Source organism: Pongo abelii, chromosome 16 (assembly GCF_028885655.2).
Source record: "Pongo abelii isolate AG06213 chromosome 16, NHGRI_mPonAbe1-v2.0_pri, whole genome shotgun sequence".
NCBI lineage: Eukaryota > Metazoa > Chordata > Mammalia > Primates > Hominidae > Pongo > Pongo abelii.
In genome coordinates, this window is record NC_072001.2 from 82,083,845 (window position 1) to 82,096,544 (window position 12,700).

The window sequence follows — 12,700 nt, forward strand, 5'->3', positions numbered from 1 at the left end:
GCTCTGCCTCCTGGGTTCATGCCATTCTCCTGCCTCAGCCTCCCAAGTAGCTGGGACCACAGGTGCCCACCACCACACCCAGCTAATTTTTTGTATTTTTAGTAGAGACAGGATTTCACCATGTTAGCCAGGATGGTCTTGATCTGACCTCATGACTCACCTGCCTCGGCCTCCCAAAGTGCTGGGATTACAGGCGTGAGCCACCACACCCGGCCCCCACCATCTTATTATTAGACTATCCATCATGACCCAAGATCCCCAGGCAAAGATATTCCTATCAGGCATTATGTGTTGAAGATTACCTCCCAGGAGTCTAGGACAAAGGCCAGACCTTTTTTTGGTCAAGCTTAATTTTTTTTAACTATACAACATGTCATCATTCTGTTATCCTTCCTATCTGTTTTATCTTCAAAATAACCCTAATTGGTGGGTAAGAATGTTTATTATAGATGAGATCTCAAAAGGAAAGACACTTGAGCAAAGTTGCACAGTTGATCCTTGACTCATGGTACAAGACTTCTTTCCACTACTCTGAGAGCCCTGAGTCCTGAGAAGAAGATGGAAGGTGGGTATATGTGTGTGTGCACGTGTGTGTGTGTAAATGTATTTCTAATGAGTATGTGTGGATATATGTATGTCTCTGTGTGTGTGTATACATGTGGATGTCTGTGTGTCTATATGCATGTTTGTGTGTGTGTGTGTGTACACATGCTCAGGGGGAAGGTTAAAGAGAAAATCAGCAGGGTGCAGTGGTGCACACCTGTAATGCCAGCTACACAAGAGGTAGACAGGAGAGGATCACTTGAGCCTGGGAGTTTGAGAGAGAGAAAATTTCAATAATCTTCTTCTTGCAGTTAGAAGGAAAAACCTGGGGCTGAGCACAAAGAGACATAAAGCACAGCATAAAGAGGCAGAGAAATGTCTAAAGAAGAACAAGTGACCAAGAATTAATTAGTTCATTTATAAAGAAATAGAGCACTTTAACAGCAGAATAAAACTGGAAGATAATTTCCTCTAGAGCCCTGATAATCTTTGTGAGAAAACTGTTGGTCACATTAATTGCAAAAACTTGCAGGACTCTCTGCAACAGAACTGGCTAGTAAAACCATCTTTATAAAACTCACTATACTACAAGTGGCATGCAACTCTTTCTCAACCAAGATTTCACAAACCTATCTCCAGCTTCCAGATGGTGAGGGAAAGTGTGATGAGACTTTATGATAAATTGTGCCTGTCTCTGAGCCCATCTCCTCCTGTTGAAGAGGAGGAAAATGAGGATAGCACATTATAACCCTGCCTGACAAAAGTCATGAGATAAGCAAATAATTATTATTAAAACCAGAGAGTCCTATAATTTATTCATGAATGCCACACATTCTATATTAGATCTTCCATTTCAATTTCTTGTATTCTTTGAAGCAAATTTATAAGATTTGCATTATTCAGAAAAGCTCCCAAGCTAATATAAGAAAACACTTTAACCACATGAAGTATCATGTTACACAATATGGTATGGTGGGGAAGGGTGCACACTCTAAAACCAGAAAACACAGATTCAAGTCCTGGCCCTACCACCTTGGGAAAGTTACGTGGTCTCTCTGTGCCTCCATTTCCCCATCTAAAATGTGGGAATGACAATAATAGTGTCTATTTCACAGAGATGTTTTGAGGAAAATAATATATGTAAAGCCCTTTGAACAGCAGTCAGTGCTATGTGTTTGCTATAGTTATTTTAACATTTCAGATTATAAATATCTACCCTGTTATTCAGATGACAAGCATCCCTAAGCTGATAACATGATGAAGAGCTTTTTTGTTCCTTGATTTTCCCTCAGCTTTGTGAGGAAAAGAATACCACATGAAGAAGAACAACTCAAGCAGGGGTGAGAAGGAAACTTGGCTTAAGTTTGGGGGGCTTGGGTTTATTAGGCTTTTGTCTTCTAAAAATTTCCTAAGCTTCATTGATAAGATGTTTAATATCAATCTAGCTAAAAAGGACCAATATACCCCGCAAAACACTGAGTTAGACATAAAAACAGAAGGGTAATAAATGAAATATGGAAAACTACACAACCAGAAAAATAAACAACTACCAGTACCCAAAACATGGCTAAATCTCACAGGATTATGTTGAGTGAAAGAAGCCAGCCACAAAGGTGCACATACTGAATGATCCCATTTATATGAAGTTCAAGAACAGGCGAAACTAATCCATGGTGACAGAGGTCAGGATCCTGGTTAACTTTGAGGGGACAGCAACTGAGAAGGGGCAAGAGGGAGCCCTCTGTGCTGATGGGAACATTCTGTATCTTGAGCTGAGTGGTTGTTACATGAGTGTGCACATATGTAAATAGTACGGAGTTGTACCTTAAGGTATATGCACCTCGCTGTATGCAAGACACTGTCTTAGTCCATGTGTGCTGCTGTAACAAAATATCTGAGACTGGGTAATGTGTAAAGAACAAAAATGTATTTCTCACAGTTCTGGTGGGCGGGGAGTCTAAGATCAAAGTGCCAGCAGGTTTGTAGTCTAGTGAGGGCTGCTCTCTGCTTCCAAGATGGCACCTTGAACACTGAGTCCTCCAGAGGTGAGAAACACTGTGTCCCAACACGGTGGAAAGGACAGAAAAGCAAAAGAAGAAAACTGAACTAGGTCGCTCCCTCAAGCCCTTTCATAAGGTCACTAATCCCATTCATGAGGGGGCTCCTCCCTCACGATTTAGTCGTCTCCTAAAGACACCACCTCTTAATACTATCACATGGGGGTTTAAGTTGCAACATGAATTTTGGAGGAGACACAAACATTCCAACCATAGCAAATATACTTTACTAAAAGGAAAAAAAAAAAAAAAAGGAAAATCTTGTCTCTAAACATGATATTTTAAGAGTTTATATATTTACAGCTCAATTTTCTGCTTGCTTACATAGATATTTGTGACCATGAGTGTCATTCTTAGCTGAGAAAAGGTTCAGTAAATTTTAAAAAGTCTCACATTATCTATTAATATCTTATTCAGATAAGATCAAATTTCTAACCTAGATTTTAGGTTAAGACAGAAACCCATGGTCATTTGCTGCAATGTGAGAATGACAGAGAGAGATTAACTAGCAGAATCCAACTATAAATTTAAGGGCACAATTCTCTACTAATCACTCCTCCCGACAAATCAATTACTTGGATAGCAATGAATCAACTAAAAATGGAAGTGAGAACAGTTCAAGTCCTTTTTGCAATGGATGGATGTTTACGAGACTATTAAGTGAAGACGGTTCAGAAACGAGATAAATGGCATGCTAATTTGGGGTTGAATGGAGTAATGGGGTGATCTTGGAAATATAAGAATCCTGCTTAATGGGGCTTGTCTACTTGTAATTTGATAAACTAATATATGTAAATTCAAAGAGATAAAGGACATGAGCACTCAGAACAAAATTACAGGAATAAATTTAGCAAAGAGGCACCAAAGTTGAGATAAGGGTCACTGTTCCACGTCTGACATCTTTAGTTCTTGAGTCATGGGGATGGTAAGCCAGAGAACAGAGTCTTCCGACTGGAAGTTAAACCAGCCTTTGGGGTGGGTTCAGAGAGACTGTTCAGACTCAAGATGCGAAAGCAGATGTTGCCCCTTTGAAATATCCTGATTGCAAGGGCATTTTCAAAGACAGTGGTGCTTGGGGGAAAGAGAATGCTGTGTGTTTAAAAAGAAAATAAATTAAAAGAAAGAATAGAAACAAGGAAGAAAAAGTGACCAGAGGGTAGGGTGACCATATGTTCTGGTTTGCAAGGTACAGCTAAGGTTATGTCTGTTGTCCCAGTGCAATTATAATAGTGTCCCTTTCACTCTCTGAAGGATTTGGATGATAAAGCATATGATCACCCTACCAAAGAGAGGAAATTAGCCAGACGACCCATGTGTCTATTTTAAACGGTGTGGACTGATCCACAGCCCCGTGTCACTGCCCAGCTGAGCTGTGTGCACAACCTCTGCCTCGCCCTACCCCACCCTGCCCGGGTCTCCAGGAAGGCTGGAGCGGAACCCTAGGCTCCCGCGCTGCTCTGGTGCCACCTGCAGGTTATATGGGGGAACTGCTTCTCTCCACCCCACTACCCTCCACCCAGCCTCCCGACCCGACCCTGGACAGCCTTGGACTTGGCCGAGACATTCAGAGCACGCGAAGCCCTGGCTGGGGAGTGGGCTGGACCCTGCAGTGAAGCCCGCATTACAGAATCAGACGAGCCCAGCTTAAACCAACAAGGCCAAGCTCCTCCTCTTCCTACCCACTCCTGTCCTGTCTCATTTTGTAGACGGGAAACTGAAGCCTAATTCAGATTTTTCGTTGGTGGGTTGTGAAGCATACAGCTGGAGCCTCCTAGGTGCCATTCCCCACATCTCTGTCTTTCCACTAACACTTTAGGGTAGTGGGGAAGCAAGAGAGCTTAAGTTTAATAAGCTCCTACTGTGTACTGGCCAGAGTGGGCACTTTTATCTCCAGCCTCGCAATTGATGGGAAATAGGTGATTATACGACTAGGACACAGGATCAGAGTGGGCTAGCGATGTGCTCACAGTCTCTCAGCTGAAACTGGAACCCAGGGGTCTTTGACTCTAAAGCTAGTGCTCGTTTTGGGTTTCCAGCTTGAGCAATAGTTGCAAAATGCAAAGAGCACCTGAAAATCTAATATCGATCCGTATAAGACTGTATTGCAAACAGAAACATGGAGTGTCTTTGTGGGGGTGATGGCGAGGTGGGGAGATTATCTCAATTCTATGTAACCTGGGAACTCTCCAGGGAAAATGAGTGAAGCATGACTGAGTGCAATTTGTCTGATAAACAAAATCTGTCAGGACGTGGGACCTTATTGGTCCTGGGTAGTGAAGGTAAGAAATCATGGTGCTGGACCTTTCTTAAAGTGCTTATAAAATTACTCAGGGCCTCAGTGCCTCCACCTTCCTCATGATCCCAGGCAGTTTCCCCAACTGTCTTCATCCTACTGCCTAACATCCTATCCATCAAACTGCTTTTGGGGTTATGTCTCGATAAAACAAAAATCATGATGAAAGTCATTTACACCCTAGTGAGAGTCATCTAAGATTTCCTTTTCTTCTCAGACCTTCTAGCTAAAGTTGGTTATGAGAGAGGATGGGGAGGGGGAAAAGGGTTGGGGCGAGCACTCTTGGAGCTTGCACTGTTTCTTGCTGGTGCCCAGGCACAATGCGAATATGTCAATCTAAATGGAAAGCCCCATGCATGTTCCTCTCTATTCCCTTTGTCACCAATACCAGTTCCCAAGGCAGAGCCCCAGGAGGGCTGGACTGAAGGACCTGGAGGTAAAACAACTTGGCTTTGGGTTTCAGGTCAAGCTGTGCCATGACTTGCTGTGTAAGATGAGACAAGTCAGTTCACCTCTCTGCACTTCAGTGACCTCATCTGTAAAAGGCTGGTCTGGACTAGATTAATGATTTTCTTTAGTTTTTGCAATTGTTTTGTTGTTGTTGTTTTGTTTTGTCTTGTTTTGAAATGGAGTCTCACTCTGTTGCTCAGGCTGAAGTGCAGTGGCACGATCTCAGCTCACTGCAACCTCTGCCTCCTGGGTTCAAGTGATTCTCCTGCCTCAGCCTCCTAAGTAGCTGGGATTACAGGTGTGTACCACCACACCCTGCTAATTTTTGTATTTTTAGTAGAGATGGGGTTTCACTACATTAGCCAGGCTCATCTCCAACTCCCAACCTCAGGTGATCCACCTGGCTCGGCCTCCCAAAGTGTTGGGATTACAGGCGTGAGCCACCGCACCTGGCCTGCAATTGTTTTTTGTTTTAACATTATATTCAATTCTTCCTCCATCTTTATTAAAGTATAATTGATAAATAAAAATTGTGTATGTTTACAGTGTTCAATGTGATGTTTTGATATGTGCATACATTATGAAATGATTAAATCAAGTTAACATTTTCATCACCTCACATACTTTTATTATTATTATTTTTGTGGTAAGAATATTTAAGATCTATTTGCTTAGAGTAGTGTTTACTAGCGGTGAGGAAGGGTAAGGGAGAGGGGGTAGCCAAAGGCTGGCTAACAGGTTAAGAGATACAAGAGTACACGGCTGGTGGCTCACGCCCATAATCCTACCACTTTAGGAGGCTGAGGTGGGAGGATCACTTGAAACCAGGAGTTTGAGACCAGCCTGGGCAACATAGGTGGATCCCATCACTATAAAAAATTTAGTAATTAGCCAGGCATGTTGGTGCACGCCTGCAGTCCCAGCTACTCTGGAGGCTGAGGTGGGAGGATCACTTGGGCCCAAGAGGTCAAGGCTGCAGTGAGTTGTGATTGCACCACTTCACTCCAGCCTAGGGGGCAGAGTGAGACCCTGTCTGAAAAAACAAACAGACAAACAAACAAAAAACCCCAGCTAGATAGGAGGAATAGTTCTAGTGTTTTTTTGCACTATAGAGTGATGATAATTGATGACAATTTATTATATATTTTTGAATAGCTAGAAGAATGCATTTTGAATACTCCCAGAACAAAGAAAGGATACATGTTTGAGGTGGTGGAGATGCTAATTGCCCTGATTTAATTATTACATATTGTATACATGTATAAAAATATTATACTGTACCCCACAAGTATGTACAATTATTGTCAATTAATAATAATAAAAGCAAAAAATCTCTTTTAGCAATTTTCAAGTATATATTATTATTAACTATAGTCATCATTCTGTACAACAGATCTCCAGAACTTATAACATTATATTTAATTTCAATCAAAGTGCTAGATATACAGAGTTAAGAACAAAATGGGGCTAGGTACAGTGGCTCACCCAGTGGATTACACCTGTAATCCCAGCACTTTGGGTGGATCACGAGGTCAGGAGATCGAAACCATCCTGGCTAACATGGTGAAACCCCACCTCTACTAAAAGTACAAAAAAAATTTAGCTAGGCCTGGTGGTGTTCGCCTGTAGTCCCAGCTACTCGGGAGGCTGAGGCAGGAGAATTGCTTGAACCTGGGAGGCGGAGGTTGCAGTGAGCCAAGATCTTGCCACTGCACTCCAGCCTGAGTGCCAGAATGAAACTTTGTCTCAAAATAAATAAATAAAAATAAAATTTTAAAAAGGAACAAAATGGTACTAGAGCAAGAAATCCTCAGTACAACAACAAAAAAAAAGAAAAGAAAAGAACAAAATGGTAATAATAGGCTTATATCAAAAAGCATTTCCTCTGCCCTTTCTTTTGTTGCCTTTGTGTTGGGAGAAAGCCTGAGTGCTGGGAGAGAAGCCAAGGCAGGCTTGGAACATGTCCGGGGTCCAGGGTCTAAAACCTCTCATGGCCTTTGGAATGTGTCTAGCACATTCCTTGCTGGTTCCTTGCTTCTAGCACTCCCATTATCTCAAGTAGCCATATGTTTCAAAGAAAATGCTACACCATCACAGCTGTAGCTTATTTGCCTGATATGTCACTTCCTTTCAACCCCCACATCCTCACCACCTGCTTCTTTTTTTGATCACCAATAAATAGCGTGGGCTCCCAGAGCTCGGGGCCTTCACAGCCTCCATACTAACATTGGCCCCCTGGTCCCACTTTCTCTCTCAACTTGTCTTTTCTCATTCCTTTGACTCCACCAGACTTCATAGCCCCCACAGTCTGGTGTTGAGTCTGATCACCCCAACACCTTTGCATCCTAATTCCCAGAGGCCATCACTTTAAACTCATTTTGCTACTTCCTCTGGTATTTGCATCATATTTCTAAAGAATGTTTATGTTGCTATTTCTTGATTTGTTTTCTTCAGTATCTGTCTACTTCCTGGAATAGCATAGTATAGGGCTCACCTCCCTTATGAGGTCTTAACAATTTCCTTGCCTCCATTCTACCAGTTTCACTGGATCACAATCTTATGAAATCAAAAGCATTTACATTCTTGTAGATATCTAAATTTTGTTTCCTAAGCCAAGTCCTGCACTGAAATTGTTTCATTTCTTTCCTTTTTTTCTCCTGGAGTCAATAATTGCTTCAATTTTTTTCCCTTCATTTGCTTATATGTTTTTGTACCTATTAACTATCTTTTTTTCAGTTGCTCCAACTGATCTGTGAAATGCCTGGTAATAATTATCTAAAACTAAGATACATGAGCTACTCTATCAGCCCTGTTATTTTCCTGGAGGCTTCCCTCTCTCCCTTGCCCTCCATCCTTATGCTCCAAACTGGACTCGGCTCTCTCAGCCTGTGGCACGGCTGGCATCCTGGCACGTCTCTGCACCGTGGTGTGAATTTCCTCCTGCCTCTTCTGTGTGCATCTCCTGTTCCCTTACCCCAGATCTTCTTTTTCCCTGGTTTACTGTCTCATTATGTTGCAGTACATCTTCCAGTGGCTTCCTGAAAAGCAGTGAATGGAAGCCAAGCTTTTGACCCTCACATATTTTAGAATGTCATTGTTCTACCCCAACTCCTGATTAATAGTTTGGCTGGATATAATGCTCTAATTTGAATGTAACTTCTCCTCACATTGGGAAATATTGCTCTATTATTTTCTAGTTCCCAGTGTTGTTGGTAAGAAGTCAGTGTCATGTGAAATCTTGGCTCTTTACATGTGTCCTGTCTTTTCTCTCTGGAAGATATTAGGATTTTCTCTCTATCTTTGGTTTTTTGGAATTTCTCAATGATGTGCCTTGGTGTAGGTCTTTCTTCATTCACTGTGCTAGTCATTTAGTAGACTCTTTTGAATTAGAAAATTATGTGCCTCTATTTCGGGAAGCCATGAGCAGGTTTGAGTGAGCTGGGTAATCACATTCTTTTCTTCCAAGGACAGAGGTATCAAGGCCCTGGGAACCTTATAAGTGGATGGGGAGAAAGGGGACCTGAGGTGAATCCAACAAAGCTGCAGCACCCTCTGAGCTCATATCCCAGGGCTAGGCTCTGCCTGAGGACAGGAGACATGGGTGAGACCCACTTCCTGCCCAGTCTCATAGTAGGGCTCAGGACACACATGGTCCAGGAGGTCCCCAGCCCCAGCTACATTTACATGCACATACCTGTATGCAGCAATCAGTGAGCCACAGGACAACTTAGGGGAAGAGGCAGCTCCAGAAAGCAGGATAGGAGGGAGGTAAATGATTATGGGTGGGGAGTGGCCTTGTGGGGAAGGGACAAAGTCAGGGCTCTGTGAGTGTGTGTGTGTGTGTTGTGTTGTGTATTGGGGGAAATGGGGAGAATATTTTGTCTGCCCCCTTTTCTGGCCACTGCACCCCTTTTTTCTTGAATAGTTTTTCTTCCCATCATGGACTGAATGTCTCTGTCTCCTCCAAATTCATATGTTGAAGCCCTAACCCTCTGCATGACTGTATTTGCCGATGAGGCCTCTCAGGAAGTCATTAAGTTTGAATGAGGTCCTAAGGGTGGGGCCCTGATTCAGTAGGATTAGTGTCCTTATAAGACAAGACACCAGAGAGCGCACTCACTCTCTCTCCGCACAAATACAAAAAAGAGGTCACATGAGTGCACAATATGGCAGCCACCTATGGGCCAAGAGAAGAGGCCTCAGAATGAAACCTACCTTGCTGGCACTTTGGTCTTGGATTTCCCAGCCTCCAGAACCATGACAAATAAATATTTGCAGTTTAAGCCACCCATGTATGGTATTTTGGCATGGCACACTGAATAGACTAATACATCTCCTGGCCCTACTTCAACCACATGACACTAGAGGGCTTGGCAGTTTTAGTGTCCCAGCTACCCAGCCAACCCAGACCAGACCAAGCAGAAACTTTCTTCTGGAATTTTTTTGTTTTTGTTTTTTTTTTGAGATGGAGTCTCGCACTGTCACCCAGGCTGGAGTGCAATGGCACAATCTCAGCTCACTGCAACCTCTGCCTCCTGGGTTCAACTGATTCTCCTGCCCCAGCCTCCCAAGTACCTGGGATTACAGGCATCTGCCACCATGCCCAGCTATTTTTTGTATTTTTAGTAAAGACAAGGTTTCAGCATGTTGAATAGGCTAGTCTGGAACTAGTGATCTCAGGTGATCCACCCGCCTTTGCCTCCCAAAGTGCTGGGATTACAGTCATGAGTCACCACACCCAACCTATTTAAGCTGATTCTTTAAGGGTGAGTAGAAATTTTTTCCAGGTGAATAAAAACTTGAGATATTATTCCAAGCAGAGACCAGCAGGTGCAAAGACACAGGGATATAAAGATGTTGAAGTTTACCAACCACTGCTAGATTAGAAAAAACAAAAAGGAAACAATCAAAATCAAAAATTAAAATTAAAAATCACCTAAAAAAAAAACTAGGAATGGGCTTGGCCAGAGGTCACATCATAATTGAGTTAACTATGACCATAGACACTCAGTAATAGATGGAAGTTTTAGGGAGAAACATAGCATTCTCAGGTTGTTGGCAGAGTATCTAGAACAATTTAGAAATACAGGCATTGAATTCTGGGAATAATTACACTGTAGTGAAATCATGTCCTTCTCTGCGTATGAAGCATTTATGTGTCACACACTGTTCAAAGTGCTGAAAATCAGACTCTTCTCAAGGAGCTCATGAGCAATCAAGGGAGATGGATGGTTGAGCAACTGATTATCATGTGACAAGTGAGGTAATAGAGATATGACTAAGATGCTATCTAAACAAGAAAAAAGGAATTATTTGTAATATATGGAGTGCTGGGGAAAGATTTCTCAAATGAAGCCAGCTTGGGGTGATGGCTCATACTTGTAATACTGGCACTTTGGGGGGTGGAAGCGGGAGGATCCAGGAGGATCTAGGAGTTCAAGACCAGCCTGGTCGACAGAGCAAGGCCCTGCCTGACTCTATATTTGAAAAAAAAAATAAATTTTTTTTAAATAAAGTGATATTTGAGCACTCTGGAGCACCATACAAATATAGGACAGACAAGGAATGTATCCAGCTTAATTTGGGTTAACATTTTTTTGAAATTTTATATTGCAAAAATAGTACATATTCACTGTTGTGAAATTAGGAAGAATTGATAGGCAAGGAGGGAGGTCTACAAAGCACTCCATAGATCCACCATACTGAGACAATGCTTAATGCTTTGATGGATTTATTGTATACTTTCTATGCCTATGTGTGTAATGTATACATACATGTGCATGGTTAAATAGACATGGTTCTCCTTGGTGTTCTGTTTATCCATGTATTGTTATGAAGTAAATCCCCAAAGAGTACATTTGCTTTGCCCAAGGGAGTCTTTTGCTACATACTGCTGTACATAATGAAAACTAAAAAACTGGCTAACTTTTCAGCCTTGTGACCTTGTGGTGATTCAAATAGAGGCTTCATCAAAGGCACATTCAGAAATGAACTTGGTGTGTGTGGTTGGTTATGCTTGGCATTATTGTTTGTAGTTGTATGATAGGGATGGCTTCAGTGTCTGCCAACAGGGAACTGTTTAAGTAAACTGTGGTACATCCAAGTGATGAATACTGTGCAGTTGTAAAGAAGAATGAGAAAGACCTCTGTACTCATGTGGAAGAACTCGGATATATTGTGTTTTTTAAAAGGAACAAGGAATGCTATAGTATGTGTGGTATGCTACTTTTTGTGTCGAGAGAGAAGAGTAGAATAAGAACATACATTTGTATTTGCAAAGATAAATTCTGCAATGATATATAAGAAACCAATTAAAAGTGTTTGCTGTGGAAGGAGAATAAGACTGTGAATGGAATTTTGCCACATACTTTTATAGATAGTTATATTTAAAATTTTTCTGAACTATGTATTTGTCCACATGACCCTTTTAAAAATAAGCAAATGAAGGAATGAAGTAGGATTATGAGAAAGAAATAAGAAAAAAGGATCTAAGGGGCTGCCCATCTTTTTAGTACCCAGTGAATATTAATACATAACAATAGCAGCAAAAATTGGAAGAGTAGCCCCAGGAGGGTAGGGAATCAGCCTTTCCTTTGTCTTTTCCTCAATTTCATATATTTTTAAAAAGTTCTCTGAGAACAATAAAATAATTTGAAATAAAAATGTCTCCAGATCTCTTAAAATAAAAGGAGGATGGGGCAGCTTTATGTAGTGTACTTCCCCAAAATTGACTGATTTACCTCAAGAGGCAGGGATTCTAGCCTACATGGGATACATACAGGAGAAAAAAATAAGAAAGAGAAAAGAGATTTAAATATAAATAAATGAAAATAGCACTTCTCCCTGATTATAAAGGAAATCACATTCTTTTTGTAATAATTTGGATGACAAATATTAAGAAAAATCTTTAATTTCCCACTCAAAACATTCTGGTTTGTTGCTTTTTATACTTTTTTATGCATATAAACCTTTTAAAAACTAGAATCGTAATATATAGTCTTTTGTCACTTACTATATTTTGGGCATATTTCTGTGGCAGTAAATATATCCTGGCATCATCATTTTTAATAGCTGGATGTATGTTAAGTTAATCATTGCTACTCCAGAGGTGAATTTTCTTATATATACATTTTAATGGTCTCAAGCAAGCATTTTTGGACTAAATTCATAGAAGTAGAATTTCTGGAGGAAAATAATTTTTAGGATTTTTAAAAGAAATTTTCAAATTATCCTCCAAGAAAGGTGACTGAGGTTATACTCCCGCCAATAAGGACAGAGCTCCAGGTTCCCCTTTCCATTTGTCATCTTTGCTGCCTTTATACAGAAAATCTCATTGTTTTCATCACATTTCTTTGAT